The sequence below is a fragment of the Vicugna pacos genome, chromosome 27, assembly GCF_048564905.1.
Source record: "Vicugna pacos chromosome 27, VicPac4, whole genome shotgun sequence".
Lineage (NCBI taxonomy): Eukaryota > Metazoa > Chordata > Mammalia > Artiodactyla > Camelidae > Vicugna > Vicugna pacos.
Genome location: NC_133013.1, coordinates 3,890,619 through 3,906,280, shown reverse-complemented (window position 1 = coordinate 3,906,280; position 15,662 = coordinate 3,890,619). Strand labels below are relative to the sequence as shown.

Genomic DNA, 15,662 nt, shown 5'->3' with positions numbered 1-15,662 from the left:
GGCCGGAAGTCCCCCAAGTAGTGGCTTGGACCCAGGGTGCTGACCCTTCCCGGGGATCGCTCAGGATGACGGTACGCCTTCCCCTCCCCCACCCCAAGTCCTGGCGTTTGCTTTCGGGTTTTCTCTGACTGCCCGAAAGTTGGGCAGAAAAGCTCGACGGTGGCTGTTTCTCAGCGGCTTGCTGGCTCTGGTTTGCTCAGCTTGCTGGAGGTCTCCGAGCTCATTGGCTCCTCTGTGGAGCCTCCCAGCCTGCCATGTTGAGTTGTCCAGCCTGCCAGCACGTGCTCGGATCGATGATGACTCCCTCATATGCATTCCTTGGAAATCTGAACAAAATGAGTGAGAACTCACTACCGTCGTTCTCATCGAAACTGAGGTCCAGCACGTTGCCACCCCGGGGGCTAGGGCATAGTTAGGAGTGAGGTGCAGCTTGCCCTCGCTCACACTGCTGCAAACACCCCCCACGGTGCCAGCATTAGAGAGCCTCCCGTCTGAGGGTCGGTCGTGTGCAAGCATTCGTCGAGGCAGCTGGAATCGGAGGTCGTTGTTTGAGTGGCCGTTGTGGGATGTGACGGTGGCCAGCTGCTCTGCTGCTGGTCGAAGGGGGAGTGCCAAATTGGCCAAGGCCCTGTGAGCAGGTGGCATGCAAAAGTTGGTTTGAGGCAGCTTCACGCTATTTGGGGTGTGGCCCGAGGTCGAGTGTGTCTCAGAGCCAAGGAGAAGGGGTGTGGGAGTTTTATCCCACAGCAGCAGCAGTGGAGGCGTGTGCCACGCGTGTTCTGGACTTCCTTGGTCTTGGAGAGGACTCCTGAGTGCCCAGTGGCTATGTGGCGTTTCCCGGTGGGTGAAGTGCCGGGAGCAGGCTGAGGGACTGGGTGGCGGTGCTAGCCTTGCAGCTCCCTCCTGCACCCACTGCCCCCGTGTTGGTGCCAGGGCGCAAGCATGGGGCGTGCTGAGGACTCAGCGCTGCCTCCAAGCAACTGCGGTAGCTGATGGCCTGGACCGGAAGGGAAGGGTCCGCTGAGGTTAACGCTGGCGTGGTTTTGTGTGTTTTCCTGTGCCACGCTGTCGTCCTGTTGTTCCTCCTGCTGTGCTGGAAGTCTGAGGAATGTGTCTGTTTGAAGAGGGTCTGTCCGTAAAAGCCTAGGGAGGAAGGCTTTTCTGTTCCGTAGGGATGGGCAGTGCTAGCAGAGCCCTGAAGCCTTGGCTTGCTGACTCGTCCAAGAGACTCCCAAGAGGTGTCTTGCAGGAGCCTGAGAGAGATCCGCCGGCAGCCGGGGTCCAGATGACTGACAGAAACATGGCCTTTAGCCCCTTGGCCTCTTGGTCCATGAATGTGCAATGTGAAAGGGTTCCTTTAGGCGGGAGCCACGTTTCTGGCCCAGAGGGTCCCCTTCCCCATGGCATGTGTTGACATTTAGCCCTGCTAGTGCGTGGGCATGGCATATGTTTGCTGAGATCCTGGATGGGCTGCTGTGGACAGTCACCTCCTCATGTCGCCCAATTCAAAGATTCCTTTCCCGGGAGAGGTCTTCTGTGATTGGACTTTCTGTGGTCCTCATGAACGGGCCATTGGATCTGTGTGAGGCCCTTGGTGGAGTTACGGTGCGGAGAAGGGATCCGAGGCTGAGTGTCGTGGGGGTAGCTTCACCCACGTGGACATCCTTCCTGACAATCTCCGCTGAAGCTTGGTGTTTGGCCTGTATGCGGATGAAGTGAAGATGCCTGCAGGGTAGCTGGCCCTTGGTCCGTTCGCACAAATGTTTGGACCAGGATGCCGGGTGTTTGAACTTTCCCTCGAAGGTCAGGGGCGCAAAACTGCCCCCCAGGTGGATCTCGGCAGTTGGTGGACGTGCGAGTGTCCTGGTTGCTGTGGGGTTCGGCCCTGGCTCATGCTGGCTCCCCACCACTTCTCCTCTGGGCGTGTTCACCGGCCCTGTGGAGGCGTTTGGGCAGAAATCACGGGCACAGGCTTCTGGATTGGAGCGGCTCCGAGGTGTGAGTCGTATACAGACTGCTTGCGCCCTGGAGCCTGGTTCACGGGGGTGTGACCATTCATGTAAATGGTTTTGGGGTTGACATCCACAGGCACTGGGTAGAGCCTCCAGGTACGCCTATCCTGTGGAGGCCTCGGGCGACAGAATGACTTCGTCAACATCCCATCCAGGGCCCGGAAATTGCTGTAGGTGGGGGCGGTTGGCTCTGAGCAGAAGGAATGGCTGTCGGAGAGAAGGAGTCCTTGGCCTATTGCAGCGGCCCCGAGAGGGCCAAGATGACGTGGCCACTTTGGAAGCAGAGGTCTCGGGTCCTTTTCTGGATGGGCAGGCTTCTGTGGAATTGAGAGCAAAGCGTTCATTTTCAGGCCCTGGGATCCTTCGGCGGGCAAACAGGAAACAAAGGAAAGCAGACCAAGATACATCCGCACACTCACACACATAGGCCGGCACACAGAAGCGCACATACAGACGGACACACACACACAGGCACGCACACACACAGCCAGAGGCATGCACACACTCACACACACACCCCCATCAAAATCCCATATGCCAAGTCCCCTCCCCTAGTGGGTTGAGACACGCATTGCTTGGTGTCCCAGGGAAAGAGGAAGGTTGTAATTGATTGCGGGCTTACCCACAGATAAAGGTGGGTTGGCATGAAGCTTGCTCTCTGAGAACCTGGGTCCACCTCTGAAGCGTGCATGTGATTTCTGTCCCCTTGCCAGGTGGGGTTGCCGGGCCAGGCTTGCCGTCCGCCAAGACAAGACGTCCTTCTCGTTTCCTGGTGACTGGTGGTGGCCGGAAGTCCCCCAAGTAGTGGCTTGGACCCAGGGTGCTGACCCTTCCCGGGGATCGCTCAGGATGACGGTACGCCTTCCCCTCCCCCACCCCAAGTCCTGGCGTTTGCTTTCGGGTTTTCTCTGACTGCCCGAAAGTTGGGCAGAAAAGCTCGACGGTGGCTGTTTCTCAGCGGCTTGCTGGCTCTGGTTTGCTCAGCTTGCTGGAGGTCTCCGAGCTCATTGGCTCCTCTGTGGAGCCTCCCAGCCTGCCATGTTGAGTTGTCCAGCCTGCCAGCACGTGCTCGGATCGATGATGACTCCCTCATATGCATTCCTTGGAAATCTGAACAAAATGAGTGAGAACTCACTACCGTCGTTCTCATCGAAACTGAGGTCCAGCACGTTGCCACCCCGGGGGCTAGGGCATAGTTAGGAGTGAGGTGCAGCTTGCCCTCACTCACACTGCTGCAAACACCCCCCACGGTGCCAGCATTAGAGAGCCTCCCGTCTGAGGGTCGGTCGTGTGCAAGCATTCGTCGAGGCAGCTGGAATCGGAGGTCGTTGTTTGAGTGGCCGTTGTGGGATGTGACGGTGGCCAGCTGCTCTGCTGCTGGTCGAAGGGGGAGTGCCAAATTGGCCAAGGCCCTGTGAGCAGGTGGCATGCAAAAGTTGGTTTGAGGCAGCTTCACGCTATTTGGGGTGTGGCCCGAGGTCGAGTGTGTCTCAGAGCCAAGGAGAAGGGGTGTGGGAGTTTTATCCCACAGCAGCAGCAGTGGAGGCGTGTGCCACGCGTGTTCTGGACTTCCTTGGTCTTGGAGAGGACTCCTGAGTGCCCAGTGGCTATGTGGCGTTTCCCGGTGGGTGAAGTGCCGGGAGCAGGCTGAGGGACTGGGTGGCGGTGCTAGCCTTGCAGCTCCCTCCTGCACCCACTGCCCCCGTGTTGGTGCCAGGGCGCAAGCATGGGGCGTGCTGAGGACTCAGCGCTGCCTCCAAGCAACTGCGGTAGCTGATGGCCTGGACCGGAAGGGAAGGGTCCGCTGAGGTTAACGCTGGCGTGGTTTTGTGTGTTTTCCTGTGCCACGCTGTCGTCCTGTTGTTCCTCCTGCTGTGCTGGAAGTCTGAGGAATGTGTCTGTTTGAAGAGGGTCTGTCCGTAAAAGCCTAGGGAGGAAGGCTTTTCTGTTCCGTAGGGATGGGCAGTGCTAGCAGAGCCCTGAAGCCTTGGCTTGCTGACTCGTCCAAGAGACTCCCAAGAGGTGTCTTGCAGGAGCCTGAGAGAGATCCGCCGGCAGCCGGGGTCCAGATGACTGACAGAAACATGGCCTTTAGCCCCTTGGCCTCTTGGTCCATGAATGTGCAATGTGAAAGGGTTCCTTTAGGCGGGAGCCACGTTTCTGGCCCAGAGGGTCCCCTTCCCCATGGCATGTGTTGACATTTAGCCCTGCTAGTGCGTGGGCATGGCATATGTTTGCTGAGATCCTGGATGGGCTGCTGTGGACAGTCACCTCCTCATGTCGCCCAATTCAAAGATTCCTTTCCCGGGAGAGGTCTTCTGTGATTGGACTTTCTGTGGTCCTCATGAACGGGCCATTGGATCTGTGTGAGGCCCTTGGTGGAGTTACGGTGCGGAGAAGGGATCCGAGGCTGAGTGTCGTGGGGGTAGCTTCACCCACGTGGACATCCTTCCTGACAATCTCCGCTGAAGCTTGGTGTTTGGCCTGTATGCGGATGAAGTGAAGATGCCTACAGGGTAGCTGGCCCTTGGTCCGTTCGCACAAATGTTTGGACCAGGATGCCGGGTGTTTGAACTTTCCCTCGAAGGTCAGGGGCGCAAAACTGCCCCCCAGGTGGATCTCGGCAGTTGGTGGACGTGCGAGTGTCCTGGTTGCTGTGGGGTTCGGCCCTGGCTCATGCTGGCTCCCCACCACTTCTCCTCTGGGCGTGTTCACCGGCCCTGTGGAGGCGTTTGGGCAGAAATCACGGGCACAGGCTTCTGGATTGGAGCGGCTCCGAGGTGTGAGTCGTATACAGACTGCTTGCGCCCTGGAGCCTGGTTCACGGGGGTGTGACCATTCATGTAAATGGTTTTGGGGTTGACATCCACAGGCACTGGGTAGAGCCTCCAGGTACGCCTATCCTGTGGAGGCCTCGGGCGACAGAATGACTTCGTCAACATCCCATCCAGGGCCCGGAAATTGCTGTAGGTGGGGGCGGTTGGCTCTGAGCAGAAGGAATGGCTGTCGGAGAGAAGGAGTCCTTGGCCTATTGCAGCGGCCCCGAGAGGGCCAAGATGACGTGGCCACTTTGGAAGCAGAGGTCTCGGGTCCTTTTCTGGATGGGCAGGCTTCTGTGGAATTGAGAGCAAAGCGTTCATTTTCAGGCCCTGGGATCCTTCGGCGTGCAAACAGGAAACAAAGGAAAGCAGACCAAGATACAGCCGCACACTCACACACATAGGCCGGCACACAGAAGCGCACATACAGACGGACACACACACACAGGCACGCACACACACAGCCAGAGGCATGCACACACTCACACACACACCCCCATCAAAATCCCATATGCCAAGTCCCCTCCCCTAGTGGGTTGAGACACGCATTGCTTGGTGTCCCAGGGAAAGAGGAAGGTTGTAATTGATTGCGGGCTTACCCACAGATAAAGGTGGGTTGGCATGAAGCTTGCTCTCTGAGAACCTGGGTCCACCTCTGAAGCGTGCATGTGATTTCTGTCCCCTTGCCAGGTGGGGTTGCCGGGCCAGGCTTGCCGTCCGCCAAGACAAGACGTCCTTCTCGTTTCCTGGTGACTGGTGGTGGCCGGAAGTCCCCCAAGTAGTGGCTTGGACCCAGGGTGCTGACCCTTCCCGGGGATCGCTCAGGATGACGGTACGCCTTCCCCTCCCCCACCCCAAGTCCTGGCGTTTGCTTTCGGGTTTTCTCTGACTGCCCGAAAGTTGGGCAGAAAAGCTCGACGGTGGCTGTTTCTCAGCGGCTTGCTGGCTCTGGTTTGCTCAGCTTGCTGGAGGTCTCCGAGCTCATTGGCTCCTCTGTGGAGCCTCCCAGCCTGCCATGTTGAGTTGTCCAGCCTGCCAGCACGTGCTCGGATCGATGATGACTCCCTCATATGCATTCCTTGGAAATCTGAACAAAATGAGTGAGAACTCACTACCGTCGTTCTCATCGAAACTGAGGTCCAGCACGTTGCCACCCCGGGGGCTAGGGCATAGTTAGGAGTGAGGTGCAGCTTGCCCTCGCTCACACTGCTGCAAACACCCCCCACGGTGCCAGCATTAGAGAGCCTCCCGTCTGAGGGTCGGTCGTGTGCAAGCATTCGTCGAGGCAGCTGGAATCGGAGGTCGTTGTTTGAGTGGCCGTTGTGGGATGTGACGGTGGCCAGCTGCTCTGCTGCTGGTCGAAGGGGGAGTGCCAAATTGGCCAAGGCCCTGTGAGCAGGTGGCATGCAAAAGTTGGTTTGAGGCAGCTTCACGCTATTTGGGGTGTGGCCCGAGGTCGAGTGTGTCTCAGAGCCAAGGAGAAGGGGTGTGGGAGTTTTATCCCACAGCAGCAGCAGTGGAGGCGTGTGCCACGCGTGTTCTGGACTTCCTTGGTCTTGGAGAGGACTCCTGAGTGCCCAGTGGCTATGTGGCGTTTCCCGGTGGGTGAAGTGCCGGGAGCAGGCTGAGGGACTGGGTGGCGGTGCTAGCCTTGCAGCTCCCTCCTGCACCCACTGCCCCCGTGTTGGTGCCAGGGCGCAAGCATGGGGCGTGCTGAGGACTCAGCGCTGCCTCCAAGCAACTGCGGTAGCTGATGGCCTGGACCGGAAGGGAAGGGTCCGCTGAGGTTAACGCTGGCGTGGTTTTGTGTGTTTTCCTGTGCCACGCTGTCGTCCTGTTGTTCCTCCTGCTGTGCTGGAAGTCTGAGGAATGTGTCTGTTTGAAGAGGGTCTGTCCGTAAAAGCCTAGGGAGGAAGGCTTTTCTGTTCCGTAGGGATGGGCAGTGCTAGCAGAGCCCTGAAGCCTTGGCTTGCTGACTCGTCCAAGAGACTCCCAAGAGGTGTCTTGCAGGAGCCTGAGAGAGATCCGCCGGCAGCCGGGGTCCAGATGACTGACAGAAACATGGCCTTTAGCCCCTTGGCCTCTTGGTCCATGAATGTGCAATGTGAAAGGGTTCCTTTAGGCGGGAGCCACGTTTCTGGCCCAGAGGGTCCCCTTCCCCATGGCATGTGTTGACATTTAGCCCTGCTAGTGCGTGGGCATGGCATATGTTTGCTGAGATCCTGGATGGGCTGCTGTGGACAGTCACCTCCTCATGTCGCCCAATTCAAAGATTCCTTTCCCGGGAGAGGTCTTCTGTGATTGGACTTTCTGTGGTCCTCATGAACGGGCCATTGGATCTGTGTGAGGCCCTTGGTGGAGTTACGGTGCGGAGAAGGGATCCGAGGCTGAGTGTCGTGGGGGTAGCTTCACCCACGTGGACATCCTTCCTGACAATCTCCGCTGAAGCTTGGTGTTTGGCCTGTATGCGGATGAAGTGAAGATGCCTGCAGGGTAGCTGGCCCTTGGTCCGTTCGCACAAATGTTTGGACCAGGATGCCGGGTGTTTGAACTTTCCCTCGAAGGTCAGGGGCGCAAAACTGCCCCCCAGGTGGATCTCGGCAGTTGGTGGACGTGCGAGTGTCCTGGTTGCTGTGGGGTTCGGCCCTGGCTCATGCTGGCTCCCCACCACTTCTCCTCTGGGCGTGTTCACCGGCCCTGTGGAGGCGTTTGGGCAGAAATCACGGGCACAGGCTTCTGGATTGGAGCGGCTCCGAGGTGTGAGTCGTATACAGACTGCTTGCGCCCTGGAGCCTGGTTCACGGGGGTGTGACCATTCATGTAAATGGTTTTGGGGTTGACATCCACAGGCACTGGGTAGAGCCTCCAGGTACGCCTATCCTGTGGAGGCCTCGGGCGACAGAATGACTTCGTCAACATCCCATCCAGGGCCCGGAAATTGCTGTAGGTGGGGGCGGTTGGCTCTGAGCAGAAGGAATGGCTGTCGGAGAGAAGGAGTCCTTGGCCTATTGCAGCGGCCCCGAGAGGGCCAAGATGACGTGGCCACTTTGGAAGCAGAGGTCTCGGGTCCTTTTCTGGATGGGCAGGCTTCTGTGGAATTGAGAGCAAAGCGTTCATTTTCAGGCCCTGGGATCCTTCGGCGGGCAAACAGGAAACAAAGGAAAGCAGACCAAGATACAGCCGCACACTCACACACATAGGCCGGCACACAGAAGCGCACATACAGACGGACACACACACACAGGCACGCACACACACAGCCAGAGGCATGCACACACTCACACACACACCCCCATCAAAATCCCATATGCCAAGTCCCCTCCCCTAGTGGGTTGAGACACGCATTGCTTGGTGTCCCAGGGAAAGAGGAAGGTTGTAATTGATTGCGGGCTTACCCACAGATAAAGGTGGGTTGGCATGAAGCTTGCTCTCTGAGAACCTGGGTCCACCTCTGAAGCGTGCATGTGATTTCTGTCCCCTTGCCAGGTGGGGTTGCCGGGCCAGGCTTGCCGTCCGCCAAGACAAGACGTCCTTCTCGTTTCCTGGTGACTGGTGGTGGCCGGAAGTCCCCCAAGTAGTGGCTTGGACCCAGGGTGCTGACCCTTCCCGGGGATCGCTCAGGATGATGGTACGCCTTCCCCTCCCCCACCCCAATTCCTGGCGTTTGCTTTCGGGTTTTCTCTGACTGCCCGAAAGTTGGGCAGAAAAGCTCGACGGTGGCTGTTTCTCAGCGGCTTGCTGGCTCTGGTTTGCTCAGCTTGCTGGAGGTCTCCGAGCTCATTGGCTCCTCTGTGGAGCCTCCCAGCCTGCCATGTTGAGTTGTCCAGCCTGCCAGCACGTGCTCGGATCGATGATGACTCCCTCATATGCATTCCTTGGAAATCTGAACAAAATGAGTGAGAACTCACTACCGTCGTTCTCATCGAAACTGAGGTCCAGCACGTTGCCACCCCGGGGGCTAGGGCATAGTTAGGAGTGAGGTGCAGCTTGCCCTCGCTCACACTGCTGCAAACACCCCCCACGGTGCCAGCATTAGAGAGCCTCCCGTCTGAGGGTCGGTCGTGTGCAAGCATTCGTCGAGGCAGCTGGAATCGGAGGTCGTTGTTTGAGTGGCCGTTGTGGGATGTGACGGTGGCCAGCTGCTCTGCTGCTGGTCGAAGGGGGAGTGCCAAATTGGCCAAGGCCCTGTGAGCAGGTGGCATGCAAAAGTTGGTTTGAGGCAGCTTCACGCTATTTGGGGTGTGGCCCGAGGTCGAGTGTGTCTCAGAGCCAAGGAGAAGGGGTGTGGGAGTTTTATCCCACAGCAGCAGCAGTGGAGGCGTGTGCCACGCGTGTTCTGGACTTCCTTGGTCTTGGAGAGGACTCCTGAGTGCCCAGTGGCTATGTGGCGTTTCCCGGTGGGTGAAGTGCCGGGAGCAGGCTGAGGGACTGGGTGGCGGTGCTAGCCTTGCAGCTCCCTCCTGCACCCACTGCCCCCGTGTTGGTGCCAGGGCGCAAGCATGGGGCGTGCTGAGGACTCAGCGCTGCCTCCAAGCAACTGCGGTAGCTGATGGCCTGGACCGGAAGGGAAGGGTCCGCTGAGGTTAACGCTGGCGTGGTTTTGTGTGTTTTCCTGTGCCACGCTGTCGTCCTGTTGTTCCTCCTGCTGTGCTGGAAGTCTGAGGAATGTGTCTGTTTGAAGAGGGTCTGTCCGTAAAAGCCTAGGGAGGAAGGCTTTTCTGTTCCGTAGGGATGGGCAGTGCTAGCAGAGCCCTGAAGCCTTGGCTTGCTGACTCGTCCAAGAGACTCCCAAGAGGTGTCTTGCAGGAGCCTGAGAGAGATCCGCCGGCAGCCGGGGTCCAGATGACTGACAGAAACATGGCCTTTAGCCCCTTGGCCTCTTGGTCCATGAATGTGCAATGTGAAAGGGTTCCTTTAGGCGGGAGCCACGTTTCTGGCCCAGAGGGTCCCCTTCCCCATGGCATGTGTTGACATTTAGCCCTGCTAGTGCGTGGGCATGGCATATGTTTGCTGAGATCCTGGATGGGCTGCTGTGGACAGTCACCTCCTCATGTCGCCCAATTCAAAGATTCCTTTCCCGGGAGAGGTCTTCTGTGATTGGACTTTCTGTGGTCCTCATGAACGGGCCATTGGATCTGTGTGAGGCCCTTGGTGGAGTTACGGTGCGGAGAAGGGATCCGAGGCTGAGTGTCGTGGGGGTAGCTTCACCCACGTGGACATCCTTCCTGACAATCTCCGCTGAAGCTTGGTGTTTGGCCTGTATGCGGATGAAGTGAAGATGCCTGCAGGGTAGCTGGCCCTTGGTCCGTTCGCACAAATGTTTGGACCAGGATGCCGGGTGTTTGAACTTTCCCTCGAAGGTCAGGGGCGCAAAACTGCCCCCCAGGTGGATCTCGGCAGTTGGTGGACGTGCGAGTGTCCTGGTTGCTGTGGGGTTCGGCCCTGGCTCATGCTGGCTCCCCACCACTTCTCCTCTGGGCGTGTTCACCGGCCCTGTGGAGGCGTTTGGGCAGAAATCACGGGCACAGGCTTCTGGATTGGAGCGGCTCCGAGGTGTGAGTCGTATACAGACTGCTTGCGCCCTGGAGCCTGGTTCACGGGGGTGTGACCATTCATGTAAATGGTTTTGGGGTTGACATCCACAGGCACTGGGTAGAGCCTCCAGGTACGCCTATCCTGTGGAGGCCTCGGGCGACAGAATGACTTCGTCAACATCCCATCCAGGGCCCGGAAATTGCTGTAGGTGGGGGCGGTTGGCTCTGAGCAGAAGGAATGGCTGTCGGAGAGAAGGAGTCCTTGGCCTATTGCAGCGGCCCCGAGAGGGCCAAGATGACGTGGCCACTTTGGAAGCAGAGGTCTCGGGTCCTTTTCTGGATGGGCAGGCTTCTGTGGAATTGAGAGCAAAGCGTTCATTTTCAGGCCCTGGGATCCTTCGGCGGGCAAACAGGAAACAAAGGAAAGCAGACCAAGATACAGCCGCACACTCACACACATAGGCCGGCACACAGAAGCGCACATACAGACGGACACACACACACAGGCACGCACACACACAGCCAGAGGCATGCACACACTCACACACACACCCCCATCAAAATCCCATATGCCAAGTCCCCTCCCCTAGTGGGTTGAGACACACATTGCTTGGTGTCCCAGGGAAAGAGGAAGGTTGTAATTGATTGCGGGCTTACCCACAGATAAAGGTGGGTTGGCATGAAGCTTGCTCTCTGAGAACCTGGGTCCACCTCTGAAGCGTGCATGTGATTTCTGTCCCCTTGCCAGGTGGGGTTGCCGGGCCAGGCTTGCCGTCCGCCAAGACAAGACGTCCTTCTCGTTTCCTGGTGACTGGTGGTGGCCGGAAGTCCCCCAAGTAGTGGCTTGGACCCAGGGTGCTGACCCTTCCCGGGGATCGCTCAGGATGACGGTACGCCTTCCCCTCCCCCACCCCAAGTCCTGGCGTTTGCTTTCGGGTTTTCTCTGACTGCCCGAAAGTTGGGCAGAAAAGCTCGACGGTGGCTGTTTCTCAGCGGCCTGCTGGCTCTGGTTTGCTCAGCTTGCTGGAGGTCTCCGAGCTCATTGGCTCCTCTGTGGAGCCTCCCAGCCTGCCATGTTGAGTTGTCCAGCCTGCCAGCACGTGCTCGGATCGATGATGACTCCCTCATATGCATTCCTTGGAAATCTGAACAAAATGAGTGAGAACTCACTACCGTCGTTCTCATCGAAACTGAGGTCCAGCACGTTGCCACCCCGGGGGCTAGGGCATAGTTAGGAGTGAGGTGCAGCTTGCCCTCGCTCACACTGCTGCAAACACCCCCCACGGTGCCAGCATTAGAGAGCCTCCCGTCTGAGGGTCGGTCGTGTGCAAGCATTCGTCGAGGCAGCTGGAATCGGAGGTCGTTGTTTGAGTGGCCGTTGTGGGATGTGACGGTGGCCAGCTGCTCTGCTGCTGGTCGAAGGGGGAGTGCCAAATTGGCCAAGGCCCTGTGAGCAGGTGGCATGCAAAAGTTGGTTTGAGGCAGCTTCACGCTATTTGGGGTGTGGCCCGAGGTCGAGTGTGTCTCAGAGCCAAGGAGAAGGGGTGTGGGAGTTTTATCCCACAGCAGCAGCAGTGGAGGCGTGTGCCACGCGTGTTCTGGACTTCCTTGGTCTTGGAGAGGACTCCTGAGTGCCCAGTGGCTATGTGGCGTTTCCCGGTGGGTGAAGTGCCGGGAGCAGGCTGAGGGACTGGGTGGCGGTGCTAGCCTTGCAGCTCCCTCCTGCACCCACTGCCCCCGTGTTGGTGCCAGGGCGCAAGCATGGGGCGTGCTGAGGACTCAGCGCTGCCTCCAAGCAACTGCGGTAGCTGATGGCCTGGACCGGAAGGGAAGGGTCCGCTGAGGTTAACGCTGGCGTGGTTTTGTGTGTTTTCCTGTGCCACGCTGTCGTCCTGTTGTTCCTCCTGCTGTGCTGGAAGTCTGAGGAATGTGTCTGTTTGAAGAGGGTCTGTCCGTAAAAGCCTAGGGAGGAAGGCTTTTCTGTTCCGTAGGGATGGGCAGTGCTAGCAGAGCCCTGAAGCCTTGGCTTGCTGACTCGTCCAAGAGACTCCCAAGAGGTGTCTTGCAGGAGCCTGAGAGAGATCCGCCGGCAGCCGGGGTCCAGATGACTGACAGAAACATGGCCTTTAGCCCCTTGGCCTCTTGGTCCATGAATGTGCAATGTGAAAGGGTTCCTTTAGGCGGGAGCCACGTTTCTGGCCCAGAGGGTCCCCTTCCCCATGGCATGTGTTGACATTTAGCCCTGCTAGTGCGTGGGCATGGCATATGTTTGCTGAGATCCTGGATGGGCTGCTGTGGACAGTCACCTCCTCATGTCGCCCAATTCAAAGATTCCTTTCCCGGGAGAGGTCTTCTGTGATTGGACTTTCTGTGGTCCTCATGAACGGGCCATTGGATCTGTGTGAGGCCCTTGGTGGAGTTACGGTGCGGAGAAGGGATCCGAGGTTGAGTGTCGTGGGGGTAGCTTCACCCACGTGGACATCCCTCCTGACAATCTCCGCTGAAGCTTGGTGTTTGGCCTGTATGCGGATGAAGTGAAGATGCCTGCAGGGTAGCTGGCCCTTGGTCCGTTCGCACAAATGTTTGGACCAGGATGCCGGGTGTTTGAACTTTCCCTCGAAGGTCAGGGGCGCAAAACTGCCCCCCAGGTGGATCTCGGCAGTTGGTGGACGTGCGAGTGTCCTGGTTGCTGTGGGGTTCGGCCCTGGCTCATGCTGGCTCCCCACCACTTCTCCTCTGGGCGTGTTCACCGGCCCTGTGGAGGCGTTTGGGCAGAAATCACGGGCACAGGCTTCTGGATTGGAGCGGCTCCGAGGTGTGAGTCGTATACAGACTGCTTGCGCCCTGGAGCCTGGTTCACGGGGGTGTGACCATTCATGTAAATGGTTTTGGGGTTGACATCCACAGGCACTGGGTAGAGCCTCCAGGTACGCCTATCCTGTGGAGGCCTCGGGCGACAGAATGACTTCGTCAACATCCCATCCAGGGCCCGGAAATTGCTGTAGGTGGGGGCGGTTGGCTCTGAGCAGAAGGAATGGCTGTCGGAGAGAAGGAGTCCTTGGCCTATTGCAGCGGCCCCGAGAGGGCCAAGATGACGTGGCCACTTTGGAAGCAGAGGTCTCGGGTCCTTTTCTGGATGGGCAGGCTTCTGTGGAATTGAGAGCAAAGCGTTCATTTTCAGGCCCTGGGATCCTTCGGCGGGCAAACAGGAAACAAAGGAAAGCAGACCAAGATACAGCCGCACACTCACACACATAGGCCGGCACACAGAAGCGCACATACAGACGGACACACACACACAGGCACGCACACACACAGCCAGAGGCATGCACACACTCACACACACACCCCCATCAAAATCCCATATGCCAAGTCCCCTCCCCTAGTGGGTTGAGACACGCATTGCTTGGTGTCCCAGGGAAAGAGGAAGGTTGTAATTGATTGCGGGCTTACCCACAGATAAAGGTGGGTTGGCATGAAGCTTGCTCTCTGAGAACCTGGGTCCACCTCTGAAGCGTGCATGTGATTTCTGTCCCCTTGCCAGGTGGGGTTGCCGGGCCAGGCTTGCCGTCCGCCAAGACAAGACGTCCTTCTCGTTTCCTGGTGACTGGTGGTGGCCGGAAGTCCCCCAAGTAGTGGCTTGGACCCAGGGTGCTGACCCTTCCCGGGGATCGCTCAGGATGACGGTACGCCTTCCCCTCCCCCACCCCAAGTCCTGGCGTTTGCTTTCGGGTTTTCTCTGACTGCCCGAAAGTTGGGCAGAAAAGCTCGACGGTGGCTGTTTCTCAGCGGCCTGCTGGCTCTGGTTTGCTCAGCTTGCTGGAGGTCTCCGAGCTCATTGGCTCCTCTGTGGAGCCTCCCAGCCTGCCATGTTGAGTTGTCCAGCCTGCCAGCACGTGCTCGGATCGATGATGACTCCCTCATATGCATTCCTTGGAAATCTGAACAAAATGAGTGAGAACTCACTACCGTCGTTCTCATCGAAACTGAGGTCCAGCACGTTGCCACCCCGGGGGCTAGGGCATAGTTAGGAGTGAGGTGCAGCTTGCCCTCGCTCACACTGCTGCAAACACCCCCCACGGTGCCAGCATTAGAGAGCCTCCCGTCTGAGGGTCGGTCGTGTGCAAGCATTCGTCGAGGCAGCTGGAATCGGAGGTCGTTGTTTGAGTGGCCGTTGTGGGATGTGACGGTGGCCAGCTGCTCTGCTGCTGGTCGAAGGGGGAGTGCCAAATTGGCCAAGGCCCTGTGAGCAGGTGGCATGCAAAAGTTGGTTTGAGGCAGCTTCACGCTATTTGGGGTGTGGCCCGAGGTCGAGTGTGTCTCAGAGCCAAGGAGAAGGGGTGTGGGAGTTTTATCCCACAGCAGCAGCAGTGGAGGCGTGTGCCACGCGTGTTCTGGACTTCCTTGGTCTTGGAGAGGACTCCTGAGTGCCCAGTGGCTATGTGGCGTTTCCCGGTGGGTGAAGTGCCGGGAGCAGGCTGAGGGACTGGGTGGCGGTGCTAGCCTTGCAGCTCCCTCCTGCACCCACTGCCCCCGTGTTGGTGCCAGGGCGCAAGCATGGGGCGTGCTGAGGACTCAGCGCTGCCTCCAAGCAACTGCGGTAGCTGATGGCCTGGACCGGAAGGGAAGGGTCCGCTGAGGTTAACGCTGGCGTGGTTTTGTGTGTTTTCCTGTGCCACGCTGTCGTCCTGTTGTTCCTCCTGCTGTGCTGGAAGTCTGAGGAATGTGTCTGTTTGAAGAGGGTCTGTCCGTAAAAGCCTAGGGAGGAAGGCTTTTCTGTTCCGTAGGGATGGGCAGTGCTAGCAGAGCCCTGAAGCCTTGGCTTGCTGACTCGTCCAAGAGACTCCCAAGAGGTGTCTTGCAGGAGCCTGAGAGAGATCCGCCGGCAGCCGGGGTCCAGATGACTGACAGAAACATGGCCTTTAGCCCCTTGGCCTCTTGGTCCATGAATGTGCAATGTGAAAGGGTTCCTTTAGGCGGGAGCCACGTTTCTGGCCCAGAGGGTCCCCTTCCCCATGGCATGTGTTGACATTTAGCCCTGCTAGTGCGTGGGCATGGCATATGTTTGCTGAGATCCTGGATGGGCTGCTGTGGACAATCACCTCCTCATGTCGCCCAATTCAAAGATTCCTTTCCCGGGAGAGGTCTTCTGTGATTGGACTTTCTGTGGTCCTCATGAACGGGCCATTGGATCTGTGTGAGGCCCTTGGTGGAGTTACGGTGCGGAGAAGGGATCCGAGGCTGAGTGTCGTGGGGGTAGCTTCACCCACGTGGACATCCTTCCTGACAATCTCCGC

At 58.3% G+C, this 15,662-nt stretch overlaps 6 non-coding genes across 6 annotated transcripts; all 6 read left to right on the top strand.

Annotated features, from left to right (window-relative positions):
• The first annotated feature begins 287 nt into the window (after positions 1-287).
• On the top strand, positions 288-380 carry LOC140689951 (small nucleolar RNA SNORD116). Its single transcript, XR_012065098.1, has one exon. It is a non-coding gene; the product is annotated as a small nucleolar RNA SNORD116 (small nucleolar RNA).
• A 2,703-nt stretch (positions 381-3,083) lies between these two features.
• LOC140689950 (small nucleolar RNA SNORD116) lies at positions 3,084-3,176 on the top strand. Its single transcript, XR_012065097.1, has one exon. It is a non-coding gene; the product is annotated as a small nucleolar RNA SNORD116 (small nucleolar RNA).
• Positions 3,177-5,879: 2,703 nt separating this feature from the next.
• On the top strand, positions 5,880-5,972 carry LOC140689949 (small nucleolar RNA SNORD116). The gene has a single exon (XR_012065096.1). It is a non-coding gene; the product is annotated as a small nucleolar RNA SNORD116 (small nucleolar RNA).
• A 2,703-nt stretch (positions 5,973-8,675) lies between these two features.
• On the top strand, positions 8,676-8,768 carry LOC140689948 (small nucleolar RNA SNORD116). Its single transcript, XR_012065095.1, has one exon. It is a non-coding gene; the product is annotated as a small nucleolar RNA SNORD116 (small nucleolar RNA).
• A 2,703-nt stretch (positions 8,769-11,471) lies between these two features.
• Positions 11,472-11,564, top strand: LOC140689947 (small nucleolar RNA SNORD116). The gene has a single exon (XR_012065094.1). It is a non-coding gene; the product is annotated as a small nucleolar RNA SNORD116 (small nucleolar RNA).
• A 2,703-nt stretch (positions 11,565-14,267) lies between these two features.
• Positions 14,268-14,360, top strand: LOC140689946 (small nucleolar RNA SNORD116). Its single transcript, XR_012065093.1, has one exon. It is a non-coding gene; the product is annotated as a small nucleolar RNA SNORD116 (small nucleolar RNA).
• The last annotated feature ends 1,302 nt before the right edge of the window (positions 14,361-15,662 follow it).